Raw genomic sequence first — 17,164 nt, 5'->3', positions numbered from 1 at the left:
CCCAAGAGGTGCAGTCCCCCTCACCAGTGACTCTTTTTCAAGTCATGTTGAGTCACTAAATTGTATACATTTTGACTTCCTCCGCACTCACACAGCTGAGTGGCATCTTTCTTTCCCATTTCTACTGATTCTTGTTTTTTCACCAGCCTTAAATGCCTGGCAAATATTGTGGCTGCTTGCTGCCAGACAGCTCTGAGGTAGACTACTCCAACTTTTACCTGATCCTATTTTGCATAAAATGAACTTTTCCAACCAGGAGATCCTATATCACCTTTCAGCTCTCCTGTGAAATAGGAATTTTCATTTCTACCTGGGAGAAATTATACAATCTTTGTACTCTCCTATGCCCAAGGAAGGGCACATGCACCCAAAAGCTTGCAAATAAAGAATTTTTTTTTAAACTGTCTAGGTGGTCTAATAAAAGATATCACCTCCCCAAGAGTTCTGATAACTTTGGCAAATACCATGAAATGGGACCCTAAACAGTCCACCCAAAATGCACCTTCTCTCAGCCAGGTGCATATGATTTGTGGCCCTGCCCTCCATGAGGTGAAGCTGTACCTGGTTGCCCTGTGCCTCATCTCCATATACATGTTTTGGAGCATCCCAGGACTTGTAACAAGAGCACTTCATTCCAGTCATGAGAGGGGGCTAATTAGCACTTGGATCCATTGTGGGGGGTTGGGTATCTAGAGTACACTGAACAGTGCTGAACTGTGGGGTCACCATGGCTTAAAACCCTGTTGACTCTGGTGGGGCCCAGCCCAGTGAACTATATAGTAAATAACTTTTGGCTTTGGGCTAATATTATGCATGGTTTGTATTGCATATAAGTAGGTGCTAAAGTGTGTCTGTGGAATATCTATGCCAAAGCATGCAGCAACTTAAAAAAGGTAATGTCTCAATTCTTCATGAACTAAGTCTGTGGGTACTATATGCAAATTGCTATAGCCATGTTTAATTTCAGGGGTATTTTTTTCAGATTTGCTCTTTACTTCCATGTGCTCAGGAAAAGCAGGGTCTGATGGGAAGGGGCTGCCAAGGGAAAAAGTGTGTGTGGGGGGGGGGGAGCAGAGAGCAAAAGAGCTACCTGACCCTCCAGACTTATTTTCCCTGCTTCAGAAGTGGGAGGCTGGGGAAATTCAAGGCAAATCTCCAATAATTATATTCTATACCTGGAAAATTGTAACTAAGTTATAAACTTTCCATATGGAGAATCTAATTATTGGCGAGCTGTCTTATAATTGGAGTCATTTTCTATTAGAGTAAATACGGTATCACAGTGGGCCCTAATGGATTAAAAAAAGCAAGCATCAACTTCAGAAGTAGAGTAATGTTGAGCATCTTTATGGTAGTTCACAGCTAATGTAATGAGAGAAATCAGGGTTTAATTTTTAATTTAATAGCTGTAGCTGCTTGGTTATTGTCCTAAGCTTATCTACCCTGTTTCATTTCCTCTCCTTGAATGAAGGTTTCAAGCTAATACAGGTGGTTTCCCTTGTTTTTATGCTGTACATGCATTCCTGGAAAACGGCGTGTAACTCAAATTCACATAAAGGGAACCCATATAACAATGTAACAAATAGGGATATGTTCTACGACCTTGACTGTACTGACTCTCAGACCCATTTCTACCACTTTTACAAGCCAATTTTGGTACTCGCCAACAGCAGACAGTACACACAAGCACAGGGCAATATCATAATAGGGATGGCAACTGTAGAAACATGTGTCACAGACAACCAGCGAGGAGCACAGATCCACACAGGACCACTATATTGTGGTGTGCATCACTCCCACAATGCACCGCACAAAACAGCTGTGGGCTTCCACCACACCAATCACATGAGAAGGAGTTTACCTCGCATATAAAGTATTTTTGGTATAAAAGGATCATCACATAAAAGCAAATTCACACATACAGAACCCGCATAAAACAAAGGAAACCTGTACTGAGTCTCCTGTAATGTTTCTAGCTGTTACTGCTCTTAAGCTTTCCAGCTGACTCTCTTGTTCTTTGGTGTATTGGCTACCTCCCTCTATTTGAAATTTCCTGAAGACTTGGCCACAGATGAAATATTACATACATAAAACAGTCATTGAAAGTGAAGAACAGAGCTTGGGAATTTTTTTTGCTCATAGTTGGAAAAAGGAAAAAAAAAAATTCCCTGGCAAACCAAAGGTTGTATGTGGGGCAGCAACTAAAAGGGACCATCAATATGTGTAAGTAAAAGCCATAACTGTGAGCATTGGTCATTCTCAAAACTATTGCACAAAAGTGAAAGGAGACATGTTAAGTCCAGAGAATTAATTACTCTACACAGTGGGTGCATCTATACCTGTGCTTTAATGTGCAGTAGCTTATTTTACTACTCATTAGAGTGTCATGGCAAAAACCATGCTAATGTGCAGTAAAATTAGGCTACTGCATATTAAGCAGCACTAAAAAGGATGTGCTTTTTGCTATTGTGCATTATGGCAGCCTAATGCATATTTAGTTAATATCTCACATTAGAGGTACTGAATTTAATGTGAAGTAGCAAAAGTGCATTAATGGATGTGTAATGCACCTGGTAGGTGCATCTATATGTGCCATTAAGCCATCATGATAAGCTTTCCAGGACCACAGCAGTTTTGAGCTGGGGCAGGGGGCTGGCAGGAAGTCTGGGGGTTCAGCCCTGGGCTCTAGGTTGAGGCATTAGGTGGCAGAGGGGCTAAAGTCTGGGGCTAAGCAGTAGACAGCCTCCACGCTTTAGCACCCTTGTCCCCAGCCAGTCCCTGTCGCCATCTAGATGTGTATTTTTGTCAAGGTAAGTATTCTGCCATAAGATAGTACTGTCAGGGGCCATCTTACGATGGAGTTAGTTAATTTTCGGTGCCCTAACTGGAAATATGGGGTGGAAAAATTTCCAGTGCTTTATATTTCTGTGGAAAATTTTGCATTTCTAAAAATGCATTGTTTCATAAAATTCATTAGTAACAATGAATGGATGCCAATACAATATTAAGCAAGCTTGGCAGGCAGCAGAGAATACGTCTGCTCTCACATGGTGGAAAGGATACTGTAACACCCAACTGTTGTCCAGGATTGCTCTAAGGATCCTAAGCATTCCACCAACAGCAAAAAAGAGGAATAAACTAACAAATGAATGCACTGCTAAGCTATTTATTATTTAGTGAAGAAGATGCAGTGTGATAAGTAGTTCTGAATCAGATTTGCCTCAATCTGATTCTGAAATGGAACTAATAAGTAGTGCAAGTGATTCTACAGATAGTGATGGTGAAACTGGAGGTGCCGCAGTGACCTCAGTAGAAGAGTTAAACTCTATTGAAGTAGATGAGTGGACTACCATGGCCTATCATGCACAGTTCTTAGGGTGTGCTAAAATTAGTGTGTCAACAGTTTTCATTGCCTTGCATTTTTTTCTTAAATTTAAACAAACAATGTAAGGGAAGTACATGCTATTGTGTATTGTCTTAACATTTTTATAAGTATTCCAATAAAAATAATTTCTTTCTACATAAAGCTTTGAATTTGTTTGAATATAACATTTAAACCACATCAAGTATTCTGTATTTAATTATTTCCTAATCAAATATTTCAGTTCAAACACTTGTGGCTATTGGGGCATAACATTAACATAGGGGTACTTTTTAAAGTTTTGTTTACTAAATATAAGTCAAATAAACATGCTAAATCAGATCACGCTCTATTTAGGACATTGGTAAATTTTCTGGAAAACTCACATCTCTGGCCCTAATACTGGAACATGTGTGGATGGTGATGCTTTACTGTGGAGCTAATCAGTCAACTCTTCAGTAAAGCACATGTGTAGATGCACCCAGTATTATTTGTTCACAATTAGTTGTTTTGACCACCATCAGTGTTTATGGCACTGCAGCAATCAAGGCATTATTGCTGATATCAAAATGTGTTTAAGGAACAATTACATGTTTGAATGGTGGGTAGAAGAGGGTGAACTCACTAAATGAGAAGGTTAGTAGAGGAAGATGGAAGAGGCTAATACGTTTTACAAGAATATTTTGTAGTTTAACAATCTGAAACATATTCTTCTCTTAAAAGACTTAATTAACTGAATGAAGAAGTCCTAAAAAAAAAAAAGACTTGACTTCCTAAATCTGTTAGGAAATAAGTTAAAAACAAAAGGTGAAAGAGCAAAAGTGTGTGGCCCCATCAGGAAATATTTAATTTATCACTGAAAGGAATGGGTAGAGATTTATCTTATAAAATTATTGGAGGACTTTATTTGCTTAATGTATAATGTTGTAAGTAATACTGAAACAGATTACTATGAAAATATTGCCATCAAGGAGGGATCTTGTAATGTGATGGGGGCACTGGCCTGGGCCTTAAGGGTACAGGACAGGGTTGCTTGGGGCTAGGCTGGACTTGGACACGCACCTGTGCCTGGCCAAATGCCAGCAGTGGCGGCAGCATCTCCACTCCCCACTCCACTATGCCAAGGCCCTGCTCGGGGCCAGGTTGAAGACTCCATCCCCTCACCCTTAAGCTCTGTTCCCCACAGAGAGCCAGGAGGAGCTACAGCACCAGCGCGGTACTGCTTTTTACGCCCCTGGAAGCTCTGCAAGTGGGGTGGGGGTGGAAAAGGAGCCCCCTGCTGGACAGGCCTCCCCCAGCTTGCTGGCTTGTTGGTGAGGGCAAGGAAGAACCTTTTCCACATGTTTCCCCCTCCCCCTCACCCCCAAAGTTCTTGGCACAATGAAAATTGGCACCACACTGCAGCTCCGGGCTGTAGCTGTGGGAAAGGAGACCCCTTCACCAGGCTGCAGTATACCAGAGGCCTGGGGCTGACGTAGGGAGAGAGACCTTTTTTTCCTCCCTCCCACCCTAGCTAGGCTGCAGCTCACAGCTAGCTGGAGGGAGGAAGTGGGGCCGGGATCCGAGCCTGTTACTGATTCAGATCAGTGACAGCCAGGGGCCAGGGCCACCCGATGCTTGGGAAGAGCAAATGAGCTCTGCCCAAGGCTACAGCACAGCTCTGTACAATGCTGCCTGCAATGATGGTGATGGCGCTCAAAGGTAACCCTTGGTGGGATCTGGCACAGAAGTTCAATAAACCAGTCTAACAGATAGCTCTTTAGTCTAATACCTCATCCATTGAGCGGTAACTTGTGGCACAATTCACCATTTTTCAAGGCACTCTAAGAATCATGAATGTCTGTTCAGTTACCACTTGAGTGCTTTCTGTGCAATTAACGTCAATACGGGTGTTACACCTAGTTATTGACGTAAAGCAAATAATGAATGTAAAAACCTTGATGTTGTTGTGATTTTAGGTCTCAGTTTTATAGTTGCAACATGCAACAACCTTTTGTGAAATGAATGGGAACTTCTCTAATACAGGATTAGGTCACTAGTAGCCATCACTCACCTGATTTAAACATAACAGTAGTGCAGGTTAAACTAAAGAAGCAATAGGTAACAGAACATAATGGAATATGGAGTAACCGAAGCAGAGAATGTTGGACAACTGAAAGAAACGACTCATTCTCAAAATATTTGGACAGTGCGATAAAGGCCAATTGACATGCAAAGAAAAAGTATAATGCCTGTTAAGAAATTTCAACATATTTTACTGTTTGCCAGGTGATTAGTCTTTCTGACTTATGCAAGCGAGATATCCAGTTGCATGGCTTTTTATGTTTAATCAAACTAAACACTGATTAAGTTAGGTTGATGTCCTGAAATGCCTGAAACTTTTTTTTTCAATAAGTGAAAGGAAGATAACAAAGTAGTACATAAGAACTACAGTCCAGCTTTTTTTTTCATTTTCACTGCATACTTTTTATAACTCTCATTTATTTGTCCGTTATTGAATACCTACTTTGAACTTGTATAATGCACATTGCTGCAGGTGGCAGTGCAGTTGATCAAAGGGTTGTTCAAGCCAGAAGTGGAATATGGAGAAAGAAGACTGCTTTAAGTGTTGATGGATGTGTGACATAGTGTGACAGAGAACCTGAAGCTCTCTGTTATTTTAAGGGAGAGAGAAAGCCCCAGGTGAGCGAAGACTGCAAAGGAGAAGTTGCAGGAAAAGTTGCCTAGGGAAGGAGGGACTGAGTGCTTACTACAGAGCTAGTTGCTGTGCGGTAGCACAATAGGACAATGTCTGTGCAGGTAGTGAGAAGCCTACTGCAGTGCCAGCTGTTCCACAGTAGGCCTATAGGCTGGAGCCTTTCAGGGGAGACAAGGCACTGCAACAGGTAGGCTGTCATGCAGGTCAGTTAGTGACCCTAATTAGAGGTGACCTGTGGCCAGCCACATGGAGTTACCTAACTGGAAAGTGGCAGGGCCTGGGAGAGGGAGTAGCCAGGCTAGGGCAGTCAGTCTGGCCCTGAAGGCTGAAGAAGGCAGAGCTCTGTGGTGCTATGTCTGTCACTAAGAGATGAACTGTGAGCATGCTTTGACTAGAGATGGCAAATGAAGGGCTGAGGGCTAGCAATGGCTGGGTAGGAGTTGTGGTATATAGCCAGGAGGCTAAAGGTTTAATTATAGCCACAGTGCTTGCATTTCTGGTTTTACTTCACCAGTGGTTTTGTAGGTCCCATTAGTTCACAGGAGGGGGCATGTCACTGCCTTAAGCCTTGCCAGGGGTCAGGCTTGAGGCACAGGCAAGGGTCAGGGAGCCCATTGTGGCCTGAGAAGGGTGGAGAGAGCCCATACAAGGGCAGAATTTGGGGTCAGAGGGCCTGGGGCCCAAGAAGGGCAAGATCAGGGCCCAGAGATACTAACAGCCAATGGTCTAGCTAGCTCAGCTTCAACCCTAAGTCCATGAGCCAGGGCTGGAGGCTTGCAGCCAAAGGAAAGGGGCAGAGGCTGAGAAGGCCAAAGCTCCAACAAGGGAGTGATCGGACAGTAATTCTGCAAGGCACATATGTAGAGTAAGGGGTGGATAGAGCCACATAACAGCCTTTAAGGCTACAGGTGCCCTGGTGGCATGGGTAGGTCAGGAGGACCTACTTAGCCAGAGAGAGGCAGAACAGAGACCAGCAGGGTCCAAGAGAGACTGGCTGGTAGGTAGAAGAACTGGGGCTCACTTTAGGACCTTTAGGCAGCCTCCCTTTCAATCGAACAAATACATTAAGGTATGGCAAATGAGTGAGAAAGGGAGGGCACCTTAGAGCTCAAGTAGGGCAAAGATGGCATGGTAGTCAGCAGGGGATGTTATGGCCACCCCTGGAACATGAACCTTGTTATACATAACATCCCCCAAACCCAATGGTAGGTTTTTGTTACAACATAGTGGACAGATAAAGAAGAATAAGAAACATAGTCAAACAAAACTCCAATCCTAAACTACTTAAGGAACTCTTGACTGAGATCATTAGCCATTATGGAATTTACTGATTTTTGGCTACTCTGCATGGTCTTTCCTGGGAGCTTGATAACTTGAAAGACCTCTGCTTCTAAACTTTTTCAAAAACTTCTAAATGATATATTAATGTCTAAAGATATTGTGGTATAACCACTTGAGAGGAAGCAATATAAAATTAATAGGATGCCAAATGAAAACAGAATAATTGTCCTGAACACTGTGAAAGGGACAGTCATGATAAAAGAGAGAAAGTATCAAAAACAAGTAGTTTGAAATCTACATGTTTAGCATATCAATTTACAACGCAAGCATATACTAGAAGCCTTGTGTGTCTAAGAACACTCATAAATATGGAGCAAATGTATAACTACTAGGCCTGTGCGAGTCAGCAGCGATCCAATACAGCTTCAGATCCAGCAGCTTTGGATGGCTGCGATCCAGTCCGAAGCTCTGGACTGGGTTTCTGCCTTGATCCGGCCGAAGCGGCTCCAAAGCTTTATTGCCACCTCAGAAATCCAGCCATCCGGTATAATGGAGAATCAATTAAATATCTATAACTTTGTTGTTTTGTCTGATTTAGATGAAACCTGCAGGGATGGTAGCCCCTGCTGAGAGCATGAAACCTGCCAAGTTTCAAGAAGATCGGTATAGGGGACTGGGGGGAACTGTACCCCAAATTCCTGAAAGCCAAACTCATGTCACGGCTGTGTGTTATAACACAGCGGGTGTCAAAACTGTAGGGGTGGTAGCTCTAACTGATGCCACAAAGCCTGCCAAGTGTCAAGGAGATTGGTGCAGGGGTTTGGGGGGGAACTGCACCTCAAGCTGCAGACAAGCAAAACTCATGCCATGGGTGATAATGCACGTGTTAAAGCGCAGCAGGGTGACAGCTGCAGGGATGGTGGCCCCTGCTGAGGCCACGATGCCTGCCAGCTGTTGAGGAGATCGGTACAGGGGGAGTCTGGGGCCCTGCACCCCTAACTGATGACAGGCAAAACTCATGCCAAGACTGTCTCTGTCCTGGGGCAGTTGATTATCTGTATTGATTCTTTCCTCTCCTTAGTCTGGTTTTGTAGGTGCTAATTGATGCTCCTTAAGTTGTTATGTAGTAGCTAGGTCCTGTGTATTGAGCTGGTCCCTGGTCCCTGAGTGAATCATGATTGATTGATTGGTAACTGGGAACACAGTAGCTTAGCAGCCAGGCCTGCAGCAGTGTCTCCCCTCCCCCCCCCCAAGCCAGAGACAGTCAGTCCCACAAGCACCCATGGCATAAGTTTTGCTTGTCCACAGCTTGGGGGGCAGTTCCCCCCCAAAGCCCTGCACCGATCTTCTTGAAACTTGGCAGGCATTGTGGCCTCAGTAAGAAGTTTTCACCCTACTATGTTGTAACACCTAGATGTGACATGAGTTTTGCTTTCAACAATTTGGGGTGCCATTGCCCCCAAACCCCTGCACTGATTTTCTTGAAACTTGGCAGGCTTCATTCGCTCTGCAGAATCTACCACCTCCCAAAATGATATCCAAATCGGACAAAAAAACCCAACAAAGTTATAGATATTTTATCCTTTCCCCATTATACCCTATGGCTGGATCTCTGAGGCGGCTCTGAAACTCTTTGGAAGCTCTGAACCATTTTGGGAAGCCTAACAAGTCCAGCGCTTTGACCCAGATGTGCTGCTTTGGACCCCAAAGCGTCCAGAGCTTCTCCGGATCTGATACTCTGTCCAAAGCCTCACACAGCCGTAATAAATACACATGTAATAATTCTATAATTGGGGATGGGCAAACTAGTGCAGGTAAAACATATGTGATCAAGGTGAATTATGATCTCAAGGCAAAAATATGTAACATACGCACACACTTGGGGTTGTGGTAGTAAAGTGTGTTCTGGGTTTTTGTTGCTGTGTATCTTGTTTCTGCTGTATATTTTGCCTCCTCTAGAACCATTTCCCCTGCCCCTCATGCCCAGGCTATCAGCTGAAAATTCCCACCAAGCCACCTGTGAAACCAGTTTGACTCTAGCTACTTTACCCAGAGTGCACACCACTTTTAAATTCATTGGTCTGCATTAGCAGTTTTAAAATAATGCTGCTTCTGGTTGAACAGAAGCAGGTGATCATGTCAGGAAAGTAATTTAAGGATCAGGTCCCCTGGGCTGGGTGTCTCTCTTTCTTCCTGGGGCTGCTGAAGCCTGAAAGCTGAATTGGGAGCTCTAGAAAATCCTGCTTCCAATGCCCACCCCACCACTTCTCTGGAGAAGAAAACTGAAGCTATGTGAAGGGAAAGCCTCCAGTACAGGGGTAGGGTTACGATACATCCAGATTTTCCAAGGCAGCAGCGAGGTACGGAGCAGGCAGAATGCGGCTCATAGCTGTAGCCTGCCCTTGCCCTGTGCAAAGATCAGGGGCCCATATGCCCCCCCCCCTGGCTGCCCAGCACCGCACCCCTGGAGGAGGCAACGGGCTCTTTCTGGGGATGATGTGGGGGTCCCGTGGGCTCCATTCCCTTTGGCCTGGTGGTTCAGCTGAGGCTGGCCCTGTTCTGGGCCATGTGGGGCTGTGGCCTATACAGGGCAGTGAATTCACAGGGGCCGCCAGCGCTAGGCAATGACTCTGGGTGCATGGGAAGAGACGGGTTGCAGCAGGCCCCAGCCCCAGTCCCAGGTCTGGCTCTACTCCAATCCGTGTTTGGTCCCAGCCCCATTTCCTCCCCACCCCCCATGGCCCTTTCCCCTACCCCCGCAGACTTTCCTGTGCGTGCCCAGCCACCCCCAATTTTTTTTCTCCTCTACCTGTGCTCCAGCCCATTGCTGAAGGGTGGATATAGGGGTGCAGGCCCCCAGAACTACCCGCTGGGGAGTCCCAAGCCCCAGACTGTTTGGGTGTGGGTAAAGCCTCCCCCAGGGAGTGGCACCTATAGATTTTTTGTAATTTATAGTGTTTTAAAATTATAGTTAGTGTTTACTCTTGCTTTTTCTGTATTCTTTGTAATACATTTAGATTTTGTGTTTACACTGCTTGCAAGGAAAGGGTTGTTGATTTTATTGAACACCCTAGTGATTCGTTTAGTGTTTCCAAGGTAGACTGGGTAGGAGCTTGAGGCAAGTTAAAATATATTTAGTACTCCCAAAATTGAACCTGGTCCTTGTTGTTGCTGGCAGGTGCGGAGCAGAAGGTTTACAAATGAAAGAGTATGGATCTGTTTAGAAGGAAATACAATGGGTAAAATTATTTTGAGCATTTGTTAATTATTTAGGGCCAGACTGATATGCTTTCTTACATGGAGTAGGAGCTCTACTTCTTGGGCACCCAAATGAATGGAGTAACTGGAGGAGTCAGTTACCCATAAGTAACTTAAAAAGGAGGTGGAATACCAGAGAATTCAGACAGTGGTCCATAGATACTGTCTTTAGATATAAATATCACTAATTATACAGTAGAAGGGAACTAGAGCAGAGTAGTCAGGAAGAACTATAGTAGAGATTTGAATAGTATATTACAACTCTGAATAATTGGGCTGCATCCTTGGCTTAATGTGTGATATTTGAGGAAGGCAGTTTACCTGCTTCTACTTCTTTTGCTCTTCATCCTTTTCAGTATTGTGTCTGTTTAAACTGTGAACTCTTTATGGGCATGTGTTGTCCCTGTGTTTTTGTATGACTTAATACAATGGGGCCCTGATCTCTCTACTGAAGCCTCTAGGCACTGCTGTAATAAGAACATTTTATCCTAGATGATGGTTAGTTGAGGTACAGAATTAGGCATTAATGAAAATGGCTGATGATTTTCATAGATTCATAAATGTAGGGTCGGAAGGGACCTGAGCAGATCAAGTCCAACCTCCTGCTATGGGCAGGAATGAATACTGGGCTCATATGGCCCCCACTAAATTAAGCTCATATGACCCCAGCTAGGTGTAATCAAGTCTTCTTTTAAAGACCCCCAAGGTAGGAGCCAGCACCACTTCCCTTGGAAGCTGGTTCCAGATCCTAGTTGCCCTGACTGTGAAGTAGTGCCTCCTGATGTCTAGCCTGAACCTGCTCTCAATCAGCTTGTAGCCGTTATTCCTTGTTACTCTGGGAGGTGCTCAGGGGAACAGGATCTCACCCATTCACCTCTGGTCCCCCCAGTATGTTTATAGACTGGTTTATTTTGACTAGTAGTGTTTGTATTCCACAACTCGTTATGGAGATAGAATTGTATGGAAGTTTTCACAGTATTCATCTGTGCTTCCCTTCTCCAAACAGTAGTCTTTACTTTTGTTTTTCATGATTCAATTTGTGCACAAATTATACAACTATTACAATTTCACTGCAGAAACTTAAATTCTTCCTTATTTCCTCTTTGTCACTACAAAGGGACCTCCAGGTACTGGGATTTCTTTCAGACTAACAATGTTTTTCTCTCCTACTTTGCCTATCACTTCCTACTCTTCAAAAATCCAATCATGCTGTACATTTTGAACAATTTTCATTTTCATCCTTATATTTGACTTCTCAGTGCAGTACCTCCAACTCTACAGTATTTGAAACCATCCCAAATTAGTCACATACTCTTTACTTTTAAGAGAGAAATTTTACTTCAGTGCATATTCTGCTGGGTATTTCAATGCCAAGACAGGTCAGTCAAGTTATAATTGATGCTAAATGCCACCCTCTCAAGGTGTGACATTGCACTTTTCATCAAGGGATGTTAAAAGGTGGTGGTTGCTGCTAGTATTATTATGTGGCTGTGACCTTTACAACTGAATGAAAAATGAACAGTATAAGGAAAAGGTGAACACATCAGTCAGAATGTGACAGAGGTTTTAGAAAATGAGAGAGAAGTCTACAAGTGGTGATCACTCAAAGTTAGTGGTGTTGTATTCTATGTCAAAACAATAATTAATGGGCCAACCATTTCCTTCTGCATGCACCACTTCAGTTAGCTTCTTTTGGCTGTCATGAACTGAGAGGTCATGAACCTCAGCTCCCCCTCAATCAACAGGCAAAAGGCTACTGGAGATGGTTGGTGAGACGTTCTTTTTCAAAACCAGTGGCAATAGGACTTTAAGTCAATATGCTTCCTTGTGCCAAAATTTACAGGAAACTTGAAGGCTAATAGTGCCTGCTAAAAGATAGTGGGGTTTTTTTTATCCCTGGCATCCATTCTAAAAGATGAGTCTATAGTACTAGCCAGTGAAGATATACAGGCTGAAGCCTTTGGGGTTTTTAAATTAATCTATAAATTGGCAATCCTAACACACAATACATTTTAAATTAGCATGATGATGTTTTGCTCTTGTATGTGGACATGAGTGCTTGCATGACTATATATGAATTAGCAGAGGCATGTGATCAGGGCACCTTGTATTCCTACTAAATAGATAGGAGAATTTAATTTGAAACTCAAATCCAAGGGGCCATGTGGCTTTAATGATCTTCTCTGTAAATTTTCATTTGTTAATTTCATGAAACTATTATAAGCCACTACCTGAAATATTGCAGTGTTAACAATCACACCAGCAAAACTACTCAGATAATTAGAATGAGTACAACCCTAAATAGTGTTGGAAGTCTGCAGAAGTTCTTGCACTAATATTTTTAGCATGTACTCAAGGTTGGCAAAAATTAGCAGTTTTAAGCTAAACCTGTATCCCAATTGTTGTTTGGTTTGGGGAGTGGGGAAGGGTGTTTTGTTTTTTTACAGTGAACAATTTTCATAACCTTAATTATTTTGGTTTAGAAATGAACTTGAGTCAACATATTATGACACTTCAATGTGGATGCAGTTATATTGTCATAGTGGTTTATTTCTATAACTTGCTGTATTTAAGTTATCTTAATACAACTTATTTTGAGCTGGTAGTCCTTGAACTGGCTCAATATTACTTGCAGGCTCCAAGCTTTCCAGGCCTGTTATCTGGTCACTCCTCTAGACATTGCATACTGCACTGCTCTTTGCACTCTTAGACCTATGGAGTGCAATGGGACTGCCCAGGATCCTACTGACTGAAGATCTATTGTTTACAGACACCACAGTCTTCAGGGGTGGGAAAGCATAAAGCCTGTATGTAAGTTTGATTTGCTTGCTAGAAATTATTTGGTCCCAACATTATTTGGGGTAAGTGGGGGTAACGAGGTCTTGGCTAGGCGAGGAGGAGGGCTAGTCCCCTGATTGTGGTGGTGGTTGGGTAGTTGTTCTTGTAACAGTTCTAGGTGGGGTGGGGGGAAGCAGAGCTGTTGCACAATGGGCACTTAATAAAACAGAATGGCTGTCAATTCCATTCTTAATATGAAGTGAATTAGCCCATAAACCTAGCTGTTTCTTACTCTGTGCTGCAATCTTGCAGGTAGTCCTTCCCTACGGGTTCTACTTTGTATGTTGTTGTATGTAGCTGTTGGCAATGCAGTGTACATGAGTAGTTGGAAGAGTTCTTGGGTGGGAGGTGGGGCAGAGTACCCAGGCCCTGGAAACCATTGGCAGAGGACCATGCAGCTACTTAGCACCTGGCAACCCCTCTACTCCAACCCCCTGACCGAATCTGGGCTTCCTCCCCCACTAGTGGACTCTTGGGGAAACCTTGGGCACTGTCCCCAACCCCTGCAGAGCATAATGGTTTGGGTACTTTACCACTCCCTGGTGGTGTGCTGGTATAGTGCAATCCCTAAAAGAAGAGGGTTCCACTTAAATCCCCTAGCAATGTACATGGGGACATTTCTGTCCAGGGACAGTTGTGAACAGGTTTGCAGCCCAACATTTTTCTTGGAATGGTTCAAGTGTTATATCTTATACCCTTACAGAACTTTGAATACAAAAGCTGTGTAACAGCTGAATAAACTCAATCTTTGTGTTTGAATAAACAAAATACAGGAGTAGAAGTGCAAACACATGCAAGTAGAAGTGCGAACGAACAAAAATGTAAAACAATGGAGAGGCCAGAACGTAGTTTAAAGTGGTGGAAAAAAATGCATGAGTAAAATATTCAGTGGCTTTCAGCTTTTAACAATACTGACATTTGTCAGTACTGAGTCTTGCCCTCTCTCCTACCTGGCCTCCACTTGGTCACCCTTTAGAAATCTTAATGGCTTAAATTCTGGGGCAGGAAACACACCTTTAGGTTGAAAGGACTGAACTTGGGCAGATTTGCCTTTTTTGTGTATTCAAGGCTTGAAACTACTCAATGCAGTAGATTCATTGAGGGGGATGAAGTAAGTAGAAAATTCCTTCCAGTAAATATTGGGATTAGAGTAACTCGAGATGAGATGTGATGCAGCTAGCTGTGCAATTGCAACTGCAACAGTTTTTCTTATTAGTGTACTCTCTCTGAGTGCACTCTTTCTGGTGTTATCTGCTGTTGCAGTGGTCTGCAGTTCACTACTCATACTCAAGATTTGGGTTTCTGCTTTTTGGATGCCACCAAAAAGCAGATTTGGGTTTCTGTTTTTTGGATGTCTGAGTAAATCCAACTGGGCTGGATCTTGGGGCTTTTCCTTCTGGAGCATATGCATTGACATAAACAGCTTCTTCAAAAAACACATGCTCTCTTTTGTCAAAAGGTATCTCATGGTGACGGATGTAATTTCAAAATAGAGACCTACACAGAGCCCATTACCTACCTTTGCCTCGTCTACCTGAAGCTCAGATGGGTCTGGCCTAGTCACAATGGGTGCCTGTAGATGTGCAGGGAGGCTGCTCCAGTGCACTGCAATTACAGTGTGTTGGAGCAGACTTGATTAATCGAGTCTTTCAGAGCATGCTAATTAGCATGCTCCAGCAGCCTCCACATCTCAAGTATCGGTGTCCCCATGCTTCAAAATATCAGTGGGGACACTTTAACTAAAGCTCATTTATTAATCATTCTCTCGGAGTTGCTCTAATTAAAACACTTCTCCTCCCATCCCCCACACACAGAGCCCCTGGAGCATGTGTAAAAATACCCAAGTTTACAGTGGGAGGACTAGCCTGAACTCCTTGGAACTTAGTGCAGATGTGTCTCCCGAGCTTGTCAGCTTCTTTTCGTATAACCGTGCATGCATATGTATACTAGGCAGATTCTCATAACTCATCCTTATTTCCCCCTCTGAAATTTTAGATCTCCTTTCTGATCATGGAGCCAGCCCAGGTCACTTCTTCCCAATACTGAGGGGTCAACTGGTATTATCTTAATTCTTTGAAGTTGCATAGCTACTCCTTACCTATATCATTTTCTTACCTTTCCTGGTTGGTTCTGTAACAACCCTGTTATGGCCTCCATTGACTTGCTGATAAACTAAATACTGAGTTGAACAAAAAAATAGTTTCTCATAAAAACTACAAAAGGTAATGGTTATGTCCTTAATTTGTCATAAGCATACTGTTCCTTCCTTACAGTTGCATGTAGATGATGAAAAAATTCTAAAAAGTGCAGGTAATTGCATGGACTGATATACTGGTAGGTTATCAGCATGCTAGATATTTATATGAGAAAATACAGGATCTGTCTACACTGTAGTCACACAACTCTACATAGATACCCAAATTTTCTAGTCACAGCAGCCTAGGACTCAGGCTGGTTAATATATTTTTGAAGAAAAATGTCCTCAGAACATATTGTGTTACATGCAAGCAACACTGCCAAATATCAAGACAGATGATAAATAAATACTTCATTATTTTCATTGTCCTCTATTTTCAGGTTTCTGGTTCTTCTGTTCTCTCCTTGGTACTGGAGTTTTTTTGTTTTTATCTTGTGGCAGCAAGGAACTGGCTCATTGACGTACTGATTCCAAAGTAACTAGTTGTCATATTTGTTGAGAAATAGACTATCTATTCATTCGCATTATGGGACACTTGTACACATGATGAAATTGGCCTTTAAAGTAGCTTAATTGCCCTTTTGTACCATTTTAATGGCATCACCATTTACACTTGTGGCAGTGTATTTTGTTTTAATTTAGTCATGCTGTACATGCGTGGTGGCATATTACCCTGTAAATGACTTTATTACATAGCAAAGTAAAACACATCTGATGTATTTTAGTTTGCTACATAACAAATTGCAGCAATACATCCAGAGAAGGCAGCAGGGACGGTGCACAGGGCACTGGAAGCCCAGGCATGCTCAAGGAAGCTCGGGCTCGGCAGGCTTCCAGCACTCCATGCACCATCTCTTCCATCTTCTTCAGCCACAAACACACCCAGCCACCTTCCTGCCACTTTCCCCCACAGCCACAGGGGCAAGCCAGCCCATTCCTGGGTGGTGCCAGGTGGTGGGGACTGTGCACAGGGCACTGGAAACCCGTGAAGTCCAAGCTTCCCCAAGCATGCCTGGGCTTCCAGCACCCTGTACACAGTTAGATCTAGCAAGCGCTGCTTGTAACCTGGGGGCAGCACCTGCCTGCTAGCAGCCCACCCAGGTGGTCCCAGGGGGTGCTGCCACCCCCACAGCTCAGGGGCTGCTCAGCTTGCCAGCAGCTCATCCCTTAGCTGTGGCAGAGGCGAGCAGGCTGCAGGAGGAAAAAATAAAATTGGGCCCCTTGCCACTTTTTTTCTCTTTCCCTCCCCTCCAGTGAAGCCTATCCATGCAAGCTGCCGCTGGGTTGCACAGCCTCTGAGCTGCAGGATGGCCTGGTGCTTCCCTCCATGGTGGTGGCACACCACAGGACCTCTTGGGTTGGGTGCTAGCAGGCAGGTGCCACCCAGGGAAATCCACCACTGCAGAGGGAAGAACCAGGGCCCCTGCAGCTCAGGACCCACCAGCACCTCACCCCACAGCTGCAGGAGAGGTGGGTAGGCTCTGAGGGGGGAGGGGGGGAATCAGGCCCCTCACCTCTTCTTTTTTTTTTT

General features: G+C 43.8%; 1 long non-coding RNA gene across 1 annotated transcript in view; it reads left to right on the top strand.

The window, feature by feature from the left end:
- Nucleotides 1–1,626: 1,626 nt before the first annotated feature.
- LOC109297018 overlaps nt 1,627–17,164 on the top strand; it is a 16,479-nt gene continuing 941 nt past the window's right edge. Inside the window, exons 1-2 of the long non-coding RNA XR_002097152.1 lie at nt 1,627–1,956; nt 10,459–10,462. This is a non-coding gene — a long non-coding RNA (uncharacterized LOC109297018). The remainder of the gene's footprint in view (nt 1,957–10,458; nt 10,463–17,164) is intronic.

This window comes from Gavialis gangeticus, unplaced genomic scaffold (assembly GCF_001723915.1).
Source record: "Gavialis gangeticus isolate Ggan-Ray unplaced genomic scaffold, GavGan_comp1, whole genome shotgun sequence".
NCBI classification, from domain to species: Eukaryota; Metazoa; Chordata; order Crocodylia; family Gavialidae; genus Gavialis; species Gavialis gangeticus.
The sequence above is the reverse complement of the archived record's forward strand: the minus strand, read 5'-3'. Positions and strand labels throughout refer to the sequence as shown.